Below are 25,248 nucleotides of genomic sequence, written 5' to 3' on the forward strand. Positions count from 1 at the left end.
ATTAAAATTCCTGCCTTTTGTTCATTAGAAGAATTTTTGTGAGAATCAAATGGAAAATAGAAAAACAATTCTTTGAAAACTCTGAAATACTTTACCAGAAGCAAGGCATCATGATAAAATATTTTGTCATGGATACTTTTGAATGTTGTAAAATTTTTGTTGGATAATAAAATAAATATGATTAGTCTTGGATTTTGGTGAAAGTGTACTTTATTTTATTTATTTATCTTATTTATTTTCCTTTTTTCCTTTTATTCACCTACATAATTCAATTAGATCTACTTTGCCTCTGCTTTCAGTATTGTTAGTCTCCCAGCTTTCTATAGATCTGTTTGATTAGAGGTTTCTTTCCTCTTGAGCTTTCATTTTCACTTAGAAATTCCTTCTGCCACTTATGATTTTTCCTCAATTAGTACTTTCATCAGATTCTTCTTGGTATATTCTTGATGGATCAACCTCTTGGTCTGGGCTCTTAATAAGGAAAGACTTTTCAATGAAATGTTAATATATGTTTATGTATTAACTTCTGAATTTAAGTAGGCATATTAGAAATAATATTTCTAATATTTAAACATGCTTTTATAACTATAATTTAATTTATAATTTATTCTTCCCATTTAGGAATAACCTATTTACTAACTGCATTATAGTTTGGCTTTAACTTTTTTTTCTTCTTTAGATTATTCACTCAAGAAAAAGTTACTAATTATCTCATAGTTGCTAAATACAGTGGCTTTTTCTCTATGCTCATTTTAGCTGACCTTCATGCAGCCTTTGGCTACTATTGATTACCCTCTCTCTCCTTGATAACTCTCTTTTTCTCTTCTTTTAGGACAACATCTCTCTGGATTCTCCTCCTACCTACCTGACTGTTTCTTTTATATCTCTTTTGCTGGATCCTCTTTCATATTATCCTTTCTAATTGGAGGTGTACTTAAGTGTTCTGTCTTGGGTATCTTCTCTCCTCACTCTATACTATAATTTCACTTAGTGGTCTTATCAGCTTCCATGGATTTAATTACCAAATGGTAATGTTAATGATTCTCCAATCTACCAACTCTGCTGACCTCTCAACTGCTTTTCAGATATCTCAAATTGGATGTCCAGTAGACATCTTAAACTCAATATGTCTTATTCCTTAAACCTTTCCCTATCTCCCTGTGACCTGGACACTAGTTTGCTGGTGGGTTTGCCTGCCTCAAGTTTGTTCCAATTCTAATCCATTCTCCATTCAGCTCTCTCAGATCTCATGATATAACTCTTGTGCTCAGTAAACTCAAATGCAGTTTAATGAGTAAATGTCAAATGCTCTGTTGGTATTCAATATCCTTCATAATTTAACCCTCTCTTACTTTTCCATGTTCTTCTATGTTATTCCTGGCAACATACTCTAATTCAGAAATCCTGACTTCTGGCTATTCCATGGATAAGATACTCCCATCTCTGGATTCCACATATCCTCTGACTGCCCCATGCCCAAAATGCTTTCTCTTCTCTCCTCTAACTATTGACCTCTTTGACTTTCTTTTTAAGACCCCATATATTCCCCCCCTCCATGGGAGGCCTTTCTCAATCCTGAATTCCATTTATTATTTCCTATTTATCCTGATATGTATTATTTTGTATATTTTTCTTTTTATGTTATCGACTGTATTAGATTTTAAGCATTTTGGTGGCAGGAACTATCGTTTGACTTTTTTTTGTATCCCAAAGCTTGGCACATAGTAGGCGCTTAATAAATCCTGATTGAGACCATTCATTGAGAAAAAGTGATAGGAAGTTTGTAGGATTATGAGATTTAAAGATGAAAATGACTTTAGAAATCATCTAGTTCAACTTCCTTTTCAATCTACAGAAATACAAACAAACCCAGAAAAATTAAAGGTCTAAGGACATTGAGGTAATGAAAAAGGAGGGTCTGTCACTGGATTGTTAGGTGGTCTTAGATAAATCACTGACTTTTTTGTGCCTTAGTTTTTGCATGTGTCAGATATTCTTAGACTTGGGTTCCTGTCACAATTATAAATAAGTTTCACAAGTAAGGGTTTGGGTCAAGATGGGGACTAGAGAGAAAATGGGTAGAAGTAGCGGACTTTAAACACAGCATTAGTTCACAGTTCGGAATTGCTGCACTGCATTCAATTCATCCCTACATTATTCTGTATTTATCACTTTTTGTCTTTGCCCTTTGGAAAATGCTTCAAAGGGGGTGCTCTAATCATAATTTCTGTAGTTCTTGGAATTTGATCAGGGATTAGAGTTAGGCATATCTATGGATTGTTGCCATGTGACCAATCCACCTCCCTTTTCCTAAAGTTGTTTAATGATATCCTTCCTAGAACTTTTCCATCTTGATTTTTTTAATGGTATGTTGTAGTCTGATTATGTCTAATTTATGCCTGTCCATGGCCTTTGGTTTTCTCTCTTCTTTAAATCATCAACGATTATGGTGTTCTGTAACTCATAGACATAGGGGTTATTACAAGCATCATGTAATTTCCCAAATGTAACCTAATACTTTTGTCTTCTTCCCATTTAATTTTGAACTCAATTCATTTTTCTCTTAGTAGTGTCCAAGATATACATCCCAGTTGGCCAGTGGTTTACCCTAATCTGGAGAATAAGTATTTTTTAATCCACTTGGATTTTATTTTGTGGGTAGTTTTTTTTTTAGATTGATTACATATCTCATTTAGGAGGAATATTCCAACCATTGTTGAAATCAACACAATGTCATAAAAACAAGGAGAATCTGGATTACTTTATATAATTCCTCATTAGTATAGTGATACTGCTCTGTAAATCTTCCATGTCACAGGCAAACATTTTTAGTGAACACATATAATTTTGCTTCAGTTGATATTAATTATTAAAGAGTGGTAAAATTATAAATGTTCTTGTATCTTTCAGAAACTTTTGTATTAGTTTGAAATATGAATAAGAAACATGTTTTTGGCGGGTTTTTAAGATGATAGTTTGCTGCATTGAAATTATTGCTTAAAAAAGTCAATGAAATAAATAGTAGAACCTTTCATTCTTTATTTTTTTGTTCAAATGTATGTAACTATAAAGATGAGATCTGCTCTAGAATTGTCAGTCTCCTTATTCCTTTTGCTCATCTTCATCAAAGATGACTTTGATGTAAAATTTTTATAGAGATGAGAAAATGATTCTTTATTTTTATCAATAATCAGGTACATGATTTTCTTCTAGAAGTCTTTATCCTACTCTTTTGCAGATATCTTGAGAATACCTTAATTCTTTCAAAGTTATGTCATTCTTTAGGACAGATCTTTTCTGTGTATGTTAGATACAATCCACCTGCTTTTCCTGTCTTTTTTAAAGTGTTATTTACTCTTTTCTTACATAGCTCATCATAGACAGTGATGTTATAATCTAAATGGTGACTCCAATAACTTTGATGGATAAAAAAGTGTGTTATTGAGCATTTTAAAATTCCCCCTCCACGATTTTTCACTTGAATGTCTTACTCTTTCCAGGTTCAGTGGCTTATTGAAGTTTTGTACCAATTTGTTTTTTTTTTCTCCATAGTGTTTGTTCTTATGATGTGGCAATATTTGTAATCTATTATACTACTCTTTTAAGATTTTTCAAATGAGTTTTTGTTATAAATGAATAGTTGCCCTTAGCTCCAACTTCTCTCTGCTAGCCAAAGTGATCAAATGATTTCTGATTGAAGTAGTTTCTCATTCTTTTATCTTTTTACTGTGACAATTGATTCCAGTCAGTTAATCTTCCTTAGCAAATGGCAATAGACTGTGTCTGCTGTTTGTCTGTCCATTTACCATCTTATTTGGAAATGATGTCCATATAAATAACTGCTAATTTCCTATTTACTGAAATATATTCTTTCTTTATCCTCAGTGTACATCTCTTCTTGCCTTTTTCAAATGAAATATTTTATTTATAGATGTGATACTTCTGTCTTCTACAAACTCTCTAATTTCTTACTTTTTGAAACCATTTTTCCTTTTTTCTTTTTTATATTTCCCTTTATACTTATTACACTGAATATTAAAATTTGATTTCTCTTAGAGGATACCAAATTATTCATAGAAGTTTTCTATTTTTTTCATCCTCTCTTGACAGATGTTGGTACATAAGTGGAAATTATTTCCATGATGATCTTTTACAAATGTGTATTGATGAACATTTCTAATAGGACATGAGTAGCTGCCCCTTGAAATGATACTTTTTGTTACTTCTTGTTACTTTTGTGTTACAAACAACCAATTCTACCAATTCCTTCATGCTTTTTGATTGATTGTTTGAGGAGAAACTGCAACTTCCCATAGTAACTAGCACATAGGATCATATTTTTAAAATTGGAAGGGACCTTAAAGATCATGGAATTCATTCTCTTCATTTTACAGATGAGGAAACAGCCTGATAAGATAGTAATTAAATGACTTGCTCAGAATTTTACAGTTCATATACAGCAAGACAGGAGATGAACCCAGTTGATCCTGTCTTCAGTTTTCCCTCTACCATGCTTCCTTTTATTGTAGATATTAAATAATTCTGTTGATTTATTGAACTTTATTTATATTCTAGTTTTATTTATATAGTGAACATATCCAGTATTATGTTCATTGGTTGAGAATCTAGTGCATCAATAATTAAGTTAATGTTTACAGATAGCCTGAAAACTGGGTGATCCTTAGAGTTTTCTGCTTACCCTTGTAACTGTAGAAGTGGAAGGCACAACAAAGGAAATAAAAGTTATTTTTCATTTAACTTTGTTTTATTGGTGGCTATCACTAAAGATTCCAATGCCATGTTGCCAGACAATTAGGGACTGAGTTTCTCCTTAGCTAAGTAGGCTGATCCTCATTAAGTGGATAGTCATTGTTGGAAGTATAATTCAAGCCTTTCCTCTAAGCTCTCCCCTCCCAAACCCAATCATTGTTGAGCCTTCCAGAGCTTGTGCTTTCACTGACACATCTCTGGAGAATCCAGAATAATGTTTATGTCATGAGGAGGCATCAAGGAGTCCATTTGGACATCTGTTACTAATCCTATTACTATTTGAGACCACATGAAAAAAATAGGTGTTTTTGGGGAGATGTTTTTTTCCTTGATCAGACTGTATATGAAGTACCATTTTCATTTCTGGCCATTCCACTGCAGCATGAGCATTGACAAGTATACATAGAATCCAGAGAAGATAACCACAATGGATGAATGACTTAAAGATATTATGCTATCTGATGATGTGGGGGTCTTCCCTCCTGAGGTCTTTAAGCACAGGTGACATGGCCCTTTGCTAGATTAATTAGAAAGACTTTTTTTTTTGGTCAGGATGAATTGGATTAAGTGCTCTATGAAGCAATTTCTAATTTGTAAATTTCTGTGATCAATAAAAGGGTTAGAGTTGAGAGTATCTAAGATATTTTCTACTTCAACTGTTTATGATTATTTCTAACATGTCTCTATTAAATGTGGCATTCCACAGAGATTTTAGAGTATATACCATATGTAATATAAAAGTTTAAATACTAAGATTCATAATTCTTTCAGTATGTCATTTTTGACTCTAACAGTGGCACCAAAGGGCAATTTGTGGCAGAGAATGATTTCTCTCCATGACTTCAGTCAGTCAACATAAATTTATTAAATCTATTAATCTATTCTGTTGGTATATTTGGATGATAGTGATGCAGACATGAATGGAATTGTTCTGACCTTAAGAAGCTTCTATTTCATAGGAATATTTCATTTATTATATATATATATATATATATATATATATATAATACAATATCAAAGATAAATAGAAATTTGTTTTGGGGAGGAGGCAGCTGGGAGAATCAAGAAAAACCTTACATTAAAAAGGGAGAAGGGACTGACTGTGTCCAAGGCACTGTGCCAAGGGCTTAAAAAATTTTATCTAATTCTTTCCTCACTAAAATCCTGGGAGATAGCTGCTACTATTATCCCTATTTTTCAGATGAAGAAATTGAGGCAGATGGAAATGAAAGGAAGTACCCATTAAGTGTCTGAGGCTGATTTCAAACTCATGTCTTCCCAACTCTAGACATAGCATTTTATCCATTGTGCCACTAGCATTTGAACTGATGGACATTTGAATTGAGATTTGATGAAAATTAGATCGGTGGTGAAGAGGCATGAGAAAGACAGCTTATGCTAGTCTTGAAGACAAGAGAAGGCATATAGAAGGTAAAGCCAATGTGGTTAGACTGAAGTTTGCAAAGAGCATAATCTATATTAAGACAGGAAAGCCAAGTTGGAGCTGGACTGTAAGGAGCTTGAAAGGCAAATGGATTTGATCCTTGAAGTAACAGGGAACTACTAGATTTTCTTGAACAAGGATGATGTAACCAGACTTATACTTCAGGAATATAATTTTGGTAGTAGTCTGGAGGGTAGTTTGAGAGGGGAGAGAATTTTTGGGTATTCCCCAAATGTCAGTATAGGTGCTATTAGTGAATTTATTCAGACATTTTTAAGCCATGATTATTTTTATTTTGCAGTCCTTTGGGATAACAGTAGGTTCTAGAGAATTACATCCCCCAAGTATGTAATTGTAATTATGTAATTTAGTGCAAATGAAAAGTGAAACATTGGTTTTCATTTAATAAAGATGGATATGGCAGTCGGCTAGAAAAATTTGTAGTATCTGGCACCTTGGTTTAATTCTCATGGTGTTCCTTCAAATGGAGTTTACATATTTTTAGATCAAACTTCCACTCTAATATTGTAGTCATTAAGTGAACAGATTGAGTTCTAACTGATCTTATTCAAGGAGTATTCCACAAGTTGATTTTTGTGTGTGAGGCATTTCATAAGCTCTGAAATGACTGAAAAATAATCATAGAGAGAAATAAAGCAAGGCACCAAAAATATTCTGTCTGGACAGTTGTAGGTGACTTGCTTTCTATTTAGAAATTAATTCTTTGAGTTAAAACAAGGTGGAAAGTTATAAAATTTACAATATTAAGTTGAAGAATGGATGTTCTACAGTGTATCTAAATTGCTCAGGACAGTGTTTTGGATGCCTGTAATTGTCTATGCACCATTAGCTCTTCTTTTGGTTTTCATTTTTTTAATTTTTAAGGAGACTCTAAAGCTCAACTTAATTTGATCATCTAAGAGAACAAATACTCAGATATTTCCTAAGATATATGAGTCATCATATAGTCCTTGATTGTAGACAAAAAAAAATACTCCACCTGCATGACTTTTTGGCTTCAGCCAAAGTCACTTTGCTGCTAAAAATAAATTCTGTTTTCTAAGCTGTACAACAGTTGTTACAATCTGGTACATCTGTCTTTTAGTACCAGTTTTTTCTTTAATGTTTTCTGACATTTGTTTCCTCTCTGTTTCTTATTTTTTACTTCCTCTCTCCCCCATTTTCTTTTCCCCTCCTCCCTGTAACTCTTAGGCTATATTACCTTCCACTACAATGGATTGAGTGACCTGTACTGTGAGCATCTGGGAGAAAGCTGAATATCAGTTGTTAAAGCCTTTTGAAAAGTTTTAAAAACCCCAAAAAACAACCTTTCACATATTTGGCAGGAGTGGGTTCATTTTGTTTTGATTTCTTCTTAATTAATTGTTAAAGGGGAAAAATTTTAGGGTAAATTCTAAAAAAAAAAAATCCTCTCGAGCACATTGATAAAGTTTATCCTGTTGCTGACTCTGGCTGTAAGAAAATGTGATTCTTTGAAACTTATTTTGAAACACTTATTTTAAGTCAGCTGTAGTGAGAAATTTTTAAATTGTCTTACTAAGTTTTTAAAAGCTATCTTAGTTCTCTTTAAAAATAAATCAAGATTTTGCCTCATTTTCACCACTTTTTTGTTCTCTTGTTTCTTGGGTTTTTTTGAGGGTTTTTAAAAAAAACTTTATTTGATGCATCTAAATTTATTTAAAACAATTGGCATAAAATTTGTTCCTTTCTCCTTCTCCTCCTCCTCCTCCTCCTCCTCCTCCTGCTGCTGCTGCTTTTTTAATTCTTCTTTTCCTTCTTTTTGCCTTGTCTGGAATTTTTATGAAATGTTTGGATAAGAATGTTTTCATTCTTGGATAAGAATGTAGTCATTCTGAACTATAAGTGCCAGAGACTTCCAGTTCACAGACCTCTTCAGCTCTTGGGTGTTCTCTTAAGTATTAAGGTTATACTCACTTAATGCCAAAATATATAGTCAAAGATTCAGTCAATTCCCAGTACTCTCCAACATTAAGCTGCCATTCTAGTCCTTCATCTTCTATGTATAACCCAGGCACTTGTGCTTTGATAGACCTTATTCATATTGGACTGCTTATCCAATACTTACCATTTCTATGAGTCTTAGCTAAAAGCCCAGCTCCATCCTGAGCCTTCTCTAGCTAGCAAGCCTTTTTGGAACACCATTTAAGTCTATATATACAATTTAGCACTTACCGTCATAGCAACACCTTATATTTTTGCATGATACAATTTTGAATACGTGCAAAATACTTTCTTCTGTGTTATCTTATGTAATCCTACTAGTAATATTAGGAGGTTGGTAGGGATCATTATCCAGTATGCAAATGTGAAAATATTCATGAGATTAATATATCTATTTCCTGTGAGTTACCTTACCAGGCAGGTGCACTGGATTCAGAGTTAGCTTAGTTGCTAATACGGAACCATTCAGGAGTGTGCATTGAACCAAAGTCTTGTTCACTCCCAGACTACTTTCACACAAATGAAGAAACTGAGGCTAAATAACTATGGTCACACATACACACACACAGAGAAACAAAACTTTTATTTGCCAATTGCTGTATAAGGCATTTGTCATCAACCTGTTGGTGAGCTCTTTGAAAATAGGAACCGCTGTCCTGTATTTTATTATTTTAATTTTTATCCTTTTTAATTATTAGCACAGTTCTCAACATATTGTAACTCCTTAATAGATGCTTCTTGTATTGACTCCTAAGGTCAAAGAGATTTAGATATGCATCTGGGAGGGACTATTTTTTTTTTTAGATAAGGAAGTTGAAGCTTCAGACTCACACAGCTGGTAAGTGTCTGATGCAGGATTTAAACTATGGTCTTTCTAATTGTTAAAAGTTGGAGAAAATCATGTTTCTTTGAATGATCTCTCCTCCAGCTTGCTTTCTCTTGGGGGAGGGGAATGGAATGTGGGAAAGACTATCACTTATAGGCTAGTGGAACAAAAGACCTAGTAATTCCTACCAAGTCAGAAAGGTTTCAGATCCAGACTGGACATATATCTGTAGATAGCCTGCATCCTGAAGATCAGCTTAGTTGGTTAAGTTTTCCATTAAGTGGAGAGTAAGTGAGGCATGAGAGGGTTTATTAGTAGAAGAATGATGAAATCATGGATCCTTGAAGTACTAAAATGTGTCTAGGTGGCTAGCTCATATTCCATTGATGTGTTGTTTTTCTGATAGACTTGTCACCTTCTTTTCCTTCTTTCTGTGCCCCTCACTGCCTTTCAATCTAAGAGGAACAAGCTATTGAAGAAAAGGGAGGTAGTTAATTTATCCATCTGACTTTTTTTTAACTGATTAGTCATTCATCAAGCATTTATTTAGTACCTACTCCCATTTAATCAATGGTTATTAAGTGCTTTCTAGGGCTGAGGTTACATGGATAAAAATCAAAGTACTCTTTTACCTCAAGGATCTTACACTCTATCCTAGGGAACAATGCAATAGTGTGAATATGTATACATCTATAGGTATATGTGTGTATAAATAAAATAATCTGCATATATATTATATAAAACAATGTACACAAATATAACAATGTGTCTATAAATGTAATATATGTGTGTATACATATGTGTATATATTTATTTTTATATATGTATATATATATATCATAATATCTGTGAGGTGGGTCACTATTTGGGGGGGATCAGGAAAGACCTCATATAAGGGGTGGAACTGGAGCTGAGCATGGAAGATAGCTAGGAATTGCAGAAGACATTGGCAAAGACGTAATGATTTGAGGAATGAAGGGTAGTCTGAGATGTGGATTGTTTTGTTTGAGAAATAGCAAGTAGAATGGATAGGCAGGACCCTTGAGTATCTGAAGGGAAGTTTAATGTTAAGGTATCCTTGATTCAGTTAAAGATGGGCACAAAATACCAGATAGAAGAGCTTATATTTTATTCTTGTTTTCTTGAAGGAATAGGAAGCCTTTGGTAGGTTTTTGAGCAAGAGAGTGATATGACAAGAATTGTGCTGTAGGATGATCACTTTGGCAGATGTTGTAGAGGAAAGTTTGTAGAAGGGGAAATTAAGGATTCTCTAATTATTTGAGAATTAGGAGGCTATTGTAGCAAAGTTTATGATAGCCTGAAACAGGGTGAAGAGAGGAAATGGGACAGATGTGAGAGATGTTCTGGAAGCAGAAATGAAAAAATAAGAAGAGACAAATTATGGAGCAGTAGAGTAAGGGAGAACAAGGATGATTTTTGGGGTCTGGGATGATGGTTGCAAGGAATTTCAGTAGAAGACTTTTTTAAATGAGAGGAGAGGAAATAAGGGGTTTGCTATTATGCAAAATCTCACTCTAGTGTTTAGGTATCTTTGAGTTCTTGAATTTCATGCCATCAGAATGCAGGTTATGTAGGTTCCTACCAATATGAATGGGCTTAAGGCCAGTATAGATCTGATGGATCTGTATACCTGAAGTTTGAAGAAAAGCCAAGCTAAGTTCAAAGAGATTCATCATCCAGAGTTTGGGCACCAGCTGATGAATTCTCTTGGTCATGGAAAACTGTGGATATCCACTAGTAAAATGTAGACGGGATGTGCCATCTTTTATGTTTGAGGGAGGACCCTATGTTGATGAAATCACTGATCTTTTCAAGTGTGAGAGGTGTGTAAGGCAGGGTGCAGGGTAATAAAGGGGAGGAAATCAATTGACTGTAGTTATTAAGTACTTTTTTTGTTCACTGTCTTCAAGTTAGGGGAGTTATCAAAGGAATAGAATATGTAGATTTTAAGGAGCACAATTGTGCCTTGTCTTTCAAGTAATACTTAAAAATGCTATAATAATATGAGGTCAGAAGATATGACTTCCTCTGAAGTTGTAGCCTCCAAAATGTAGCTAGGTGATACAGTTGGTACAGCTCTGTGCCTACAGTCAGGAATACTTGAGTTCAAATCTGACCTTAACCCTTACTAGCCATGTGACTCTGGGCAAGTCATTTTACCTCTGTTTACCACATCTGTAAAATGGGGAGCCTTCTGGGGATATTGTGAAGATAAGAAAAGAATTGTAAGTGCCACAAAATGTTAGCTATAATGATGAGGATTATTACTGTGGAGTTTAGTAAATATTCCTTTCTGAATTGATTTCATATATTATAGAAATTATATAGCTTATAGAGTCTAGAAGCTAGATCAACTTTTCTTTTGACCAATCTTGGTCACCTTGAAATGTTCCATCTGCAGCTTAGTATTACAGTTAATTTTGAAGAATTGACTGGTTTTTGATTAAAATTAGCTCCTTGCTCTGGAGGATGTTAATTACTCAATTTTTAAAACAAATGTTATGCTAAGATACGGGAAATACAAAACATGCAGAAGAGAAAGTTGTTGCCTTCACAGGGCTCACAATGCAACAAGATACATACTGTTTGCTTTTTGGAATTCCTATTACTACCATGAAATAAAGTGATGGGCAGTAAGTTTTCTGTAACGGGAAGTATATTTTTATGAAATTTAGTATACTACTAAGGACTGTCAAGATAGATTAGAGGTTTGATTTGTGATTTAGTCTTTGAAATGGAATCATAGCTGATAAAACTTTTCAAATTGGTGTATATTCTTTAAGAAATAAGTTCAGTGAAATGGAGGATAAGGATAGAAATTAAAGTTTTGTATGATACTGAGTGAGGTTTACAATTCACAGACCTATGATTGATAGCACTGAAATATATCTGACTGGATAAAGGTTTTGGGAGCAAATACTGATTTGTATGATTTGGCACAAGTTAGCCTGGAGTCTTGTGGAGAAGGGACTAAGGAGGGAAGAAATGAATTGGAATAGGATAGCTACATGCTCAGTCCTTTTGTCTGGACAATTTATCATGTGAAATATACAGACAAAATTATGAGGCTTTACATAAGGGTATGTCTATACCTAGATATAGATTTACTTCAAGAGATTTGGTACTAGTTATGCTATGATGGCCCTTCTTGGTACTCTGTAATGAAAACATAAATTTGAAGAGTGAAATTAAGTTGACTAGCTGATTCCTCAGCTTCAAACTGGAACCAAATCATGTAAGATTAATAGAAAGGAGAATCCTCTTTCCTTTATGTATGGGGATATTTGTTGTTAGTGTCTTCATTTTTTTCAGTGGAGTCAATGTTGATATGATGATAATAGTGATGATTACAATAATAATCATATATTTTCAAAATACTTGCGAAATAGACCTTTGGAACAGAAGCATTAAGTTGGCTAAAAAATTCATTATGACTTTCTTAGACTATGAAAATAACTGTGGTCCAAGGGAAAGAACATTGGATTTAGAGGCATTGAACCTAGGTTATTAATCCTAGTTCTTCTATTTACTAAGTGGCTTTGGATAAATCAATTAACCTCTCTTGGAGCTCATTTTTTCTTCTTTAAAGTAAATGATTAGATTAGATGATCTCTAAGTTCCCTATCAATTTGGTGGTCATGGAGACTACCTTTTAAAGTTGAATTAGATTTACTTATAACTTAAAAAAATAATTGAATTAATAATTTTGTATTTTAAAGATCATACAAGGATCTAAAGCTGGAAAGGATCTTAACAACCTTCAAATCCAAGTTCATCATTTTACAGACAAGAAAACTTGGTATGAGAAAGGTGATATGATGTATGAAACTTTTGAGCCCAGGTCTTCAAGACTTCAAATTCTATACTTTTTCCAGTACATCAGATTTCTTTTTAAATGCCATAAGTGTTTTTTCCTTTTTTTCTATAATAGGTAATCTATGCTCTTTCCATTACTACAGACTGCTTTAAAAATGACATATGTTTGCTTTCCCCCCTTCACATAGTATATGTTCTTATGTGAAAATAATTATGTTAAAAGCATTTTTAATGATTATTTTAACATATTATGCTTACCTGAACTTGGGATCATTGAGGATTTTATAAGATCATGTAGTAGGATCTTCGTAGATAAGAATCATGATGTTGTATATCATGGTGCTTTTTTTATTGTCTGGCTACCCCAAAGATTTCAAACCATAGTTTACCACAGAGGTTAAGCCTATTTTATAAAACTTGATCAGACACAGGGAACTCATTTGCAAAAACCATGATGGTTTGGTAAGAATTGGTATCATTAGCCAAAAGGTCAAAGAGCCACTGGTTTATCTGTCCCAAAAGATTTATCATCTAATTTTAAATTTGTGAAATATCTCCACTGGAAAAAAAACATAAGAGAGAACTGTTAAAAGTTAATGAACGAATTTCAGTGGAACCCTATTAGATTCACCCCCCTCCCAATTTAATGACTGCCTCAGATTTTTAATAGGCATTGTTATCAAAAGGATTATAGCACAAATTAAAACCAGCCAATAATCTGTGAAGAGAAACTGGATTTACTTTTTTGCCTTTAGTTAAAAAGGAGGAGGGAAATTCCTACTTTTATGTTTTTAGAGGTTTGGTTTAGGAAAATGACCAGTGAATTCTAAAGCTATGGGAAAAGAGAGTAACAAATGGTTTTTGCAAACCTCATTTTGGAATGAGGAGATTTAATGGTACTATTTTTTATAGGTACTAGAAATTTTTTTAGTACTTAGAGTGTTCATTTTTGACCTATTCTGATATTTTAGATTTGTTTCTTTTCTTTCTTTTCTTTTCTTTCTTTTTTTTTTTTACAAGGCAATGGGTTAAAGTGGCTTGCCCAGGGCCACACAGCTAGGTAATTATTAAGTGTCTGAGGTTGGATTTGAACTCAGGTACTCCTGACTCCAGGGCTGGTGCTCTATCTACTGTGCCACCTAGCTGCCACCTTGTTTCTTTTCTTTATGGTATTATATAATATTTTTCATGGAGGTTAGGGTAGAGATATAAGACCTTAGGTTAAAACCTTTTAGGAATGAGTTGGGTGGGATGAGGGAAAATAGTTGCTTTAGTGTTATCTCTCATCAATAACCACAAGAAATAGGATTCTTTGAGTGTCAGCATTTTAATTCTTAATTCTGCTTCATTTTTAATTTTATTTTATTCCATTTTATTTTAGTTTGAAGAATTGTTCTTTCCCTTGTCTAAAAGTTTTCTATCTGCAGTTACAGGTTTGTTTGCAATTTGAATCTGTCAAATTCTTGACATGTCCACTCATACTATGTACATATGCTATTCTTATAGTTAGTGCTCAATTAGAGCTTTTCTGTAATGTGGCTATAATTTAGATTTCCATATAAATTAGCTGGAGTCATTCATTTAGGGGTGTAGTTGTTAAGATTGTACTTATTTATTTAGTTTTTGCAAGGCAATGGGGTTAAGTGGCTTGCCCAAGTCCATACAGCTAGTTAATTATTAAGTATCTGAGGCTGGATTTGAACTCAGGTACTCCTAACTCCAGGGCTGGTGCTCTATCCACTGCGCCACCTAGCCGCCTCCAAGATTGTACTTTTTGCATTTTATACCAGGAAAGTTGTATTTTCTTTTACTAAGTATCTTTAAAGTGTACTGGTGTTAAATGTTAACATTGTCTTTCTGATGTAATAAACCTCTAAAACAGCCTCTGAGTGTGTAAGTGATGCCTTCTTTGAGAACTGCTGGCAATTAAAACTTGTTTGCTGTTGTGTAGTTCATGTGAAGCTTATAGAAGGAGTGGTGGTTTTGTTTTGATTAACTTTGATAAACCCTGTAAAGTCAAATGTATTGCACTTTCTGGGAGGACACAGCATCATAGGGTTGATTCTATGAAAAAACTTGCTTCAGAATATGTAATAATATTCTGCAGCTATGTTATTGCCGGACTTGCTACAATGTAAGTAATGCATATGTAGTTCAGTGACCTGAAAAGGTTAATAAGTCCTATTGCTACTGACAAGAAGGGAGGATTTTTCTTTACCTCAAGTGAGAGAGGAGTGACATTTGGTAGTTGAGGTCTTTAGTTCAGTCCTTAATGTGTCATTCTTGTCATATAGACCTAGATTGGTTATAGTGCAAGTGTAGTATGCACGGTGTGTCAGAGGGCAGCATAGAATTAGGACGATAAAAAAGCAATGTAGAGGGACTTTAAATTGCTTAACTGTCTCCGACAGTTAGCCATATTCAAATATTTCCTAGCAGCAGATTTAATTTTGTGAGATGAATTACCAAAGAACAACAGACCCTTTGTATATCTTGGTGGTAGTGAAGATGCGCAAAGGGATCATGAGCTATCATTCTTTGGGTGAAAAGAAAGGCCCATGTCTTTTTTCTCTTAGGCATAGAGCTAGTTTAATTGAAAGAACAATTTGATTTGCAGCTGCTACAGTAAAAAAGCTTGAAATGCTAGCAAATTTTTACTTCTCTCACCCAAACCTCAGGATTTAATACTGGCAGGTGAACTTCTGAAGGCTGCCATCAAGTATACAGAGACAATAACTGTCTTAAAGGTGGAGCTTTGTCAATATTTTTTGCCTTGGGCCAAAAAACATTCACAATAATGGAGTACTAAAGTCCTGCTTGAAAATGTTGCAGGGGGAGAAAAAGAGAATGAAAGAGAGGGGAATTTATTCCAACTTTGAGACTGGTATTTTGATGGGATGTGTGGTTTCTTAATCATTCTTATGTTATAACTTCATGGAAACAACCAAGATCAAGTTTCCTCACTTGGGATGAACACCTTGTGGGCATTTTTGTGCAAAGGTAGAAAATTAGCAAAAGAGGATTACAAAAAGCTACTTTCTCCATGGACGTACCAGAAAGTTTTTTCTTCTTCAGTATAGATTACTACTTCTTTTCTTGCTCTTGCCAAATGCAGATGTGTTTTTGTAGAGGTTAAAAAAAATAGAGCTGTTGCATAGTTTTAGATTCATAGAGCTTGAAAGGATATTGGAAGTCATCTAACATACAGAGGTCGGGGGAGGTCACCTTAACCTTTCAAGTTCACATAGTTAGCTAGTGGCAGAGCTCATTCACAAACCCAGTTCTTTTGACCCATGCTTTTCTCCTTTCTGAAGGAAGGGAAGGAAGGGAGGAAAACCAGAAAGGAAGGAAAGAAGTAAGCATGCATTTCTTAAGTATATACTACATGCCAGGCTTTTTTAAGTGGAGATACAAATACAAGGAAAAAGAAAGACAGTTCCTATACTCAAGGAGCTTATATTCTTGGAGGAAAAGACAACAGACAAGTGGGAGCTGAAAAGTAGTGAAAGGAAGGATGGTACCCAGTGTAGGAACATTACTATTTGAATGTACATTGAACTAGGAAGAGGATCACGAGGGATATGAGGAAAGGTTGGCAGGGTCCTTTTCACAAAAATGCTACTCTGAGAAGAGCTCATTATGGGAGAAACCCAAGGTGAGCAGGCTGCAAGAGTGATTGACTTCTCGAGAGTGAGGAAGCTCTAGGTCCTGAAGGAAATTCCAGAATGAGCCAAAAAAAGAGGAAGCATGATTCTGAAGTTCAGAAAGTCATGCAAAGGATCTGGAGGCATTTTTCAGTGTCTCATGTTACTCATGAAAATGATGTAGCATTGTCCAAAGCTCTGCTATATCACTGAATGACCTCTATTGGTGAAATTTTCCCATTTTCTTTGAGGAAAGTGACTTAACCATCCATTTCAAATCTGCTATTAACTCTTTCAAATCTGCTATTAAAATAATATTTTAAATTTAAATTCTTTATAACATCATTCTATATTATTTTCATTTCTTAATGTTTTCCCCAACCTTTCCCAGATATGAGATACCTATATGCATATATGTTATATATCATATATATATATTCACTGTTAACACAAAATAAAGAGAGAGGGGGAAAACAGTTCAGCAAAAATACTTAACATATCAACCAAATCTGACATTATATCCAATGTTTTATACCCTTGATAGTTTCTCAAGTTTTCAAATAAAGAAGGGAAGGACATTCTCATACCTTTTTTTTGGTAATTCTAGATTCACCATTGAAATTTTATAGTATTCAGATTTATTTCTAGTCACATCATTACAATAATTGTCTACATTGTTTTCTTGGTTCAATTAACTTCACTTTACATCAGTTAATATAAGTCATCCTATGCTTCTCTGCTTTCTTCATAGTCATAGTTCTCTTACATCAGAATAAGAAATGAAAAATCATCTATTAAATTCATATTAGTAGCAAAGAACTGTAAGCACTATGGTTACAAATTCCAAAAAGCAAGACAATACATGCCCTTCAGGAGTATATTCTATATTCCAATAGAGAAGACACAGAGTAGTAGTAGTAGTAGTAGTAGTAGTAGTAGTAGTAGTAGTAGTAGTAGTAGTAGTAGTAAGTAAAGGGCTTTTTTGTTTTGTTTTTGCTTTTGTTGGAGGAAAATAGTAGGTTGGTAACTACAGCTACAGGGATGTAAAAAATTATACTTTTTCCAGAAGCAATAGTAAGTATTCATTTGATTGCTATTCACGGAGCAAGCTGGAAGCTAGCCTGTGTACATATAATGGCAAAGTGTGATGCAAGAAATACAAAAAAATGACTAAGATGAGAGATCAGATGGAACATGTGAAGCAGAGTCTTGGGTTCGGGATTGATTATATGTAGTGGTCCAGGTGCTTCTATACTGGCTGATTTTAGCAGCAATCAGAATAGTACAGCCTCAGGGCAATGATTATAAAGCTAAATTACTCCTTACCCAGGGAATAGTTTCAGAATCTGGTAATCCACAGGGAGTGGAGAGGAGGGTGCAATTTATTTAGCTCTTCACAGTTGATGAGCATTTTAAAGTCCCTTGCTATTAAAAAAAGACATGCTGTTGATATATTGGTATATGAGAGACCTTTCTTTTTATTATTGACTTTCTTAGGCTATATGCTTGCAGTGGGACCTCTGGGTCAAAAGATATGGACACTTTAGTCCCTTTCTCAGTATAATTTTAATTAGTTTTATAGGAATATTATACCAATTTATGACTACCATTAATTGGAGCCTTCCTTACCACAGTTGTCCTAACACTTCTCTTCTTTGCCAATTGGCTAGGTGAAATTTGAAATTTTGAAGTTGTTTTGATTTATATTTCTATTATTATTAGTGATTTGAAGCATTCTTTCCCATTTATTAATAGCTTGTTATTCTTTAGGGAACTTTTTAAAAAATATTTTTCACCAAATTATCCATTGGAGCCTGTCTTACATGGCCTTATACATTTGTGTTAGTTTCTAGTATAGCTTAGATATTAGGCTCTTTTCAAATATATTTGATGAAGCACTGTGGTTTTAAATAGAAAATTACTTTTCCCAAATAATAAATCCTTTATCATTTTAAAAACAAACAAAAAGATTAGATCTACAAATTGGTCTATCTTTCAAGTTGTCATAATTTGGGAAGCAATATTTCTATATTTTAGTAGTTCTGTAATCTCAATATGGGCATTTTCTTCACTGGTACAAATTATAAACCATCTATCCTTTCTCATTATTTGCAATTCTTGCAGTTGTTCTATAAAACTTCCAAAAATGATATATTTAATGTCCAAGATACCATCATTGGTGGTTATTTTCAGAGGCAAAGAAATAACATTATAGATAGATTAATGCACTAGAATTATCAGAATTTGAATTAAAATCTTACTTCATACATTAACTGCTGTTTGACCCTGGAAAAGTCACTTAATATCAGCTTCTTCATTATGTAACAGGGAAGTCATATTAATACCTACATCTCAAAATTGTTGAAATAATACAATAAGATAATACTTGTAAAGTTCTTTGAAATGCAATTATACTACTACTAGTACTTGCTGAAATTTCATTAATTATTCTTCACTCTCACTACAGGAAAAAATGTTTTTTGATTGATTGAAAAACTCACCTCCCTTTCTAATCATTGATAACATGCTGCAATCTTTTTCCTTACATTATTAGTCTTCCCACAGTCTTTTGAGTTTCCTGCCATTTTGGTTTCTCAGAAACATAGTGTTCTAGGTAGAGTATCTCTTGGAAAAAGCTGATACAAAAAAGGTTTTCATGTCAAAGAGCAGTTTGGGAGCATTGAAGACACTGCAATTTATCAAATATCATCTGACTTTCTTCTAATTGATTCTGGGTACAGCTTTTTGTCTCTATGCAATGCATGTAATATAAACATTTATATCAGTAGAGGAAGAATAAATACATTCAAAAAAATACACACATATATAAAATGCATATATATAGTTTCTTGCATGCATATTTTTGTTCTGGTTCTGTGTGCTGATCTAATCATTATAAGTAACACATTTTTATAATTTTAAAGTCTTGGGAGTGAACTGGGGTACTAAGAAGTTGTGACTTGTCCAACTTACCACAATCAGTCTATGTAAAACTTGAACCCAATTCTTTGCAACTCCTTGGCCAGTCCCCTAGATATGGTACCATGTAGATCTAGCTGATATTTTACTTAGCTCATTCTTCAACCTTTTCTTCCTATTGTGTCTCTTCTTTTTTTGAGAGCCCAGGAATCTTATGTAGGGGACCTGTAAGGCCCAAAGTCATTAGCATCCATTTGGACACTAGACAATACAACTGACAATAGTAAACACTTTTGGGAACCAGATAATTTTTCTATTTTGTTACTTGATACTTGTAAGTGGAGGATTACTGCATTTATCAAGGAATCTTGTGTGAGCTTAATATTTGGGTGAGAGAGACCCCTAGGTGGAAGGAAACTATCAAAGCTGCATTTTATATAAAGCCAAATGGTTTTGTGTAATCACCAGACTGTAATCATAGTGGAATCTAGTACTGTAGTTCTCAAGTCACAGTTTCTGAAATTTAGTTTATATGAAAGCGTATGTTTTAGGAATTCTCAACTTTATAAGACAGACTTTTTTGTGTGTGTATGGTATAGATCTCTTTGGAATTCTTGTAAAGTCTTTTCATAATAATGTTTTTTAATACATAAGATAAAATGCATAACTAAGGATTTTAAAGAGAACTAATTCTATTGAAATAGAGATGTAAAAATGTTCCAAGTTCATAGACCCCCTAAAATAGCATCAGTAGTGCCAGATTTAGAAGGATTCTTTAAGTGCTATGTGTAAACTATTATTATAGATATAACAATAATAATTATTATGAATATTGTCAGGAAATACAGGGTCTTAAATATCTTCATGCAGTTTTAAACTTTAATAAACACTAAAGCTTATCTAATGGCTATTGCAGCTTAAAACTACATGAAGACTTTTGTCTATAGAACAAATTGTTTTGACAAGATTCTAAAATCTTCAATTGAAATCTTTGTTTTAAAAAATACCAATTCTATTAATTCAAATAATTTAGTAACTCTGGAAAGGAAGAAGCTGGGGACTCATTTACACAAATATTTGAGGACGTATAGAAAAAGACATGCAGCTTAATCAGGTTTACTATTTTGTTTTACTGATTTAAAATCTGTAACTTTCTCATTATCCTTATTTGTATAATACTACTTGAAATGCTTTATATGATAACTTTTAAAACATTTTTTTAATGTTAAGATGAAATGCCCTAGGATTTCTTTTATTAGGAGCTGTTATTGCAATTTGGATGCATTGCTGCTCAGGGGAAAGAAGACTGAATGGAGACTCACAGGGCCTGAGTGCAAATGACATATGATTTGGACAATTTTCTTCTCTCCCCTGGGTCTCATTTTCCTCATCACCAAAATGAAAGTGTTGCAGATGATCTCCAACACCTTTCCTAACCACTACGATGGAGCAATCAAAAAGAATAACAGTAAAAACAGTTTATAATAGTAATAATGGAAATTGTGTTTTGTTAGGTTTACAAAGCACTTTTTTCAAAGCATTTCAGCTGAGGCTCTAACACATGAAGTTAATAGTCCAAAGCCACTTGGGTAGGCAGTATTGGCTCAACTTCTTGTTCACTTCCTATTTATTGCCTTTGGGATCAAGTATAAAGTCATGTGTTTGACTGGGGGTTCTCCATAACCTGGCCCCTTCTTCCCTTTATGGTTTAGTTTTCTTATTCTTTACATACCTCCATGTACTCAGTACAGTAATACTGACCTCCTTGTGATTTCTCAAACTATCTGGTTCTGACAACTCCATCTCCTGACTCCAAGTATTTCCCTTTGCCTTAACTTATGTCAAGAAATCTCTTTCTCCTTATCTCTTCTAATTTCCTGGGATTCCTTCAAATTTCAGTTAAAATTCACCTTCTGTAAAAATTCTTTCCTGAACCCTTTAGTGTCTTCTGTATATGGATTTTCTCCATTTTATCTTGCACATATTTTGTTTATGCATAATTATTTGCATATTTTCTTCTCCTTTAGATAGCAAATTCCCCTGAGAATATCTTTTATCTTTCTCTGCATCCTCAGTATTTGACACATTTGTTGTTGTTCAATCATTTAGTTATGATCAACTCTTCTTGATTCCATGGATTTGTCCATAATGCTTTCTTGGCATAATTACTGAAATGGTTTGTTATTTCTTTCTCCATTTTACAGATGAAGAACTGAGACATAGAGGGATTAAGGGACTTGCCTAGGGTCACACAGATAATAAGTATTTAGATAATATTTGAACTCAGGTCTTCCTAATTCTAGTCCTAGTGCTCTATCCACTGTGCTAACTGCCCCGTTTGGCAAATAGCAAGTGCTTAGTAAATACCTATTGACTTGACTCACTAGTCAAACAAATTTAGTTTTGGCTGTGATAGTAAATTAGAGGAAATAGATACCACCTATAATATATGAGGCTTTTTGAGAAAGTATATCTGGAAAAATATATATGAGAGTTTGCTATAGAAAAAAGTTTATATATACCAATTAAAACAAATGCTACTGATATACAATTAGTCTTAGTAGCACCAAGAATTATTTTAATAGGCTTTATTTTACTTCATTAAAATTCTTGTATAAAGTTTTTATTTTTTTTTGGACTAATTATTTCATTCTGCAGGCTTAATTTTTGTGGAAAAAAAAAAGTTAGAGGGATAGAATGGTGAAAGAACCGCAGTTAGGGGAGTATCCTGAAAAATCCGGAAAAGAGGAGAGAGTTGCATCTTTGGACAGAATTCTTTGGTAGCAAGAAAAAAATTCCACTGGAACATGCTGGATTACTGGAGGAAACCAAATTGGGCTTAAAATTGCTATAAATGGTTCACAAATGAAACTCATCATCTTCCCTCCTAAATGATTCCTTCTCCTGACTTCCTATTTCTGTTAATGTCATCACCATTCTTTCTGTCACCCAAGCTTTAAATCTTAGGGTCATTTTTGATTCTGCTTTCTCTGTTGCATCTCCTTATCTAATCAATCACTGAGTCTTATTGATTTCTGTATCTGAAATTTCTCTACAGCCCATCCTTTCTTTTTTTATTCCCAATAGCAGTATTTTAATTCAGATCCTTATTACCTCTCTCTTGAATTCTTGCAATAGTTCCCACTTTCCAGTCTCCACAAAAATACAAAATTAATATTTCTAAACTATAGTGTTTACAATATATTTACTCAGCACTGTCTATGAATAAACTGCAAAAATGAAGATCAGGTCCTTTGTCTTGCTGAGCCACAGTTGGTAAGACAAATGGGAGAGATCATAGTAGAATAATGAAAACTTCAAATGTCTTAATTTTCAAAATGGGATTGGAAAAATTGATGAATTGTGAGCATTTGTAAAGAAAAGTGGTGATTCCTGGGAACCAGGGTGGGAGCACTAAGAACATATCATATGTGAAACTATTGCTCATTTGTTGACAGTGTTAATAGATTGGTAGACTAATGCTATAGATACAATATCTGGATTTCTATAGGACAACTGTCTTTCAACATATCCTTGTGAACAAGATGGAGAAAGAAGGACATTTTTATGATAATGGGCCAAATATTGTTAGTTGGATTTTTGAGTGGTTCATCTAAAAAAGATCAGTGTTTTGTGTCTCTTCAGAATGTTTATTAATAACTTATATGATAAAATAAATGGAATACTTTATCATATTTGCTGATATCAGGAGTGCAATATCCTTAGATTATTTCAATTACATAGATATAGGTGGTGAATATTGGTTAACTGAATCTTAAAATATTTCATAGTCTGAAATGATGAGTTTAACAGGATGAAATTTTTAGAAATTTATTAGGGATAAATGTAAAATTCTAACAGATTAAAAATCAGTTTTGCAAATATAGTTTTGGTATTATGTGTTGGAACAAATATTCATGTGAAAAAGATGGAAGAGTTTTTGTTGGGGATGTCAAAAAGTTTATACAGATTTAGGTTGCATTAATAGAAGACGTATGATATTCAGAACAAGGGAAGTTACTGTTCTACTGAACTCAGCACTATTAAGAAAACATCTGGTGATCTATGTTCAGATCTGGGCACCACATTTTAAGAAGAACATTGAAAAAACACATCCAGTGGAAGGAGACCTAAAGTGCACAAACTCCCAACCATCTTGTTTGGAGCACTGGGAATACTGAGCATTGAGAAGATGAATCGTACAGAGACACAAGTCACTTGACCTCTTTTAGCCTTAGTTTCCTCATCTGCAAATTGGAGATAATAATCTTCCCCCTTCTCCCCCCGCCCCCACCATGTGTCTCCTCTCCCTGTCTCTCTCCTTCTTTCTGTCTCTTTATATATATATATATATATATATATATATACATATATGTATATATATACATACATGAAAATATTAGTATTTACACTGATTTAAAGTTTGCAAACTTTAAAATGCTGTAATATAAATGTTAACTTTTACTGTTGTGAAAGAGTGATTAAATATGTGCTTCTTAAATACAAAGGGAAAAGCTAAAATCAGAGTTACAAGGACATAGATTTTTGACTTTGAAAAAGAACTTACGGGGAATTAAAACTTTTGAATGTGGATTGAGCACAGTCACTTGATGCATGTGCCTCCTCATCTTACAGTCATAGATTTTGGTCCTACAATGAATCTTGTAAAGAGGTATAATAGTATATTTGGTAAATTTGAGCTCAGAAGACTTGGCTTTGGCTTTTTCTTTAATATGTACCTGTAAAGATCCGAATATAATTATCTTTTTTCCTTTTGAACCTCAGTGTCCTGCTCTTTAAGATGAAATGTAAAATTTTCTGGTTGCTTAACTTGTTATTCAAAGCTCTCTGTAACCTATTCCCAACTAGGCTTTATAGCCATGTATATCACAGTCCTCTCATTCCAGGTATTCTGTACTCCACTGGAACTATACTCCTGTCTGTTCCCCAAACAGATACTATATTTTTCTCTTATGCAGTTTTGCTTATGCCATTTGCTTTTCCCAATTACACTCAAAGCTCCCAAAGCCTTCTCTTATAGTTTCAGCCAGAAGTAATAAATTCTACCTTTCTCTGAATTATTTTAACCTCATTCAGTTTTGGTCCTCTTTTTTCAGTCTGGTGTTTTTGCTATTTGCATATCTGACTCGGTAACTAGCAAGTTTATTGAGGACAGACAGTATGTCTTACTTATTATTGCATCCCAGACAGTATCTGGCACAATCTTATGCATGAAAGGAGAATCATTATTGGATTAGTGAAAGCACATAAGCCACAGGTAGAAAATTTAAGTTAAATAAATAAATTCAAATGTTAAAATTTAGAGTTGTAAAGGATTTCAGCAACTTGTTATAGACATAAAGAGATGGCCTCAAAGTCAAAAAGACACAAGTTTGTGTGGCCTCTGATACATACTGATTTTTGGTACTGCACAAAGTATGAAACCTCTTGGTGAAATTTTCTATTTTATTTTAATTTGCAGAGCAGATGTTCATATATATTGGTAGAGGAAATTTCCTTTTTAGGTGTTCATTATACAAGTGAAATTTCATGTCTTTAATTTCTCCCCAAAAAAGGGTGGTGTGTGTGTGTGTGTGTGTGTGTGTGTGTGTGTGTGTATTTGTGTCTTTGTGAATGTGTGTATAGCTGTGTGTCTTCTGTGTGTGGTTGTGTGTATGTGTGAGAGATAGATAGATAGATAGATAGATAGATAGAAATATTTTACAGATGATGCAAAGTTTAAGTCAAGTCAAGACAGCAAACATCTATTAAACTCTTACTGTATACCAAGCTCTGTGTTAAGTGATGAGGACATAATAAAGAAA

At 33.6% G+C, this 25,248-nt stretch overlaps 1 protein-coding gene and 1 long non-coding RNA gene across 2 annotated transcripts in view; both read left to right on the forward strand.

The window, feature by feature from the left end:
- Positions 1-25,248, forward strand: part of TSHZ1 (teashirt zinc finger homeobox 1) — a 93,762-nt gene that overhangs the window by 26,903 nt on the left and 41,611 nt on the right. The gene's annotated exons all lie outside the window — the stretch shown is intronic.
- The window catches only part of LOC141498403 (uncharacterized), a 63,220-nt gene that overhangs the window by 22,964 nt on the left and 15,008 nt on the right, over positions 1-25,248 (forward strand). The window contains exon 1 of the long non-coding RNA XR_012471625.1: positions 1-25,248. This exon is cut by the window's left edge and continues 22,964 nt beyond it; it is cut by the window's right edge and continues 9,626 nt beyond it. This is a non-coding gene — a long non-coding RNA (uncharacterized LOC141498403).

This window comes from Macrotis lagotis, chromosome X (genome assembly GCF_037893015.1).
Source record: "Macrotis lagotis isolate mMagLag1 chromosome X, bilby.v1.9.chrom.fasta, whole genome shotgun sequence".
NCBI lineage: Eukaryota > Metazoa > Chordata > Mammalia > Peramelemorphia > Peramelidae > Macrotis > Macrotis lagotis.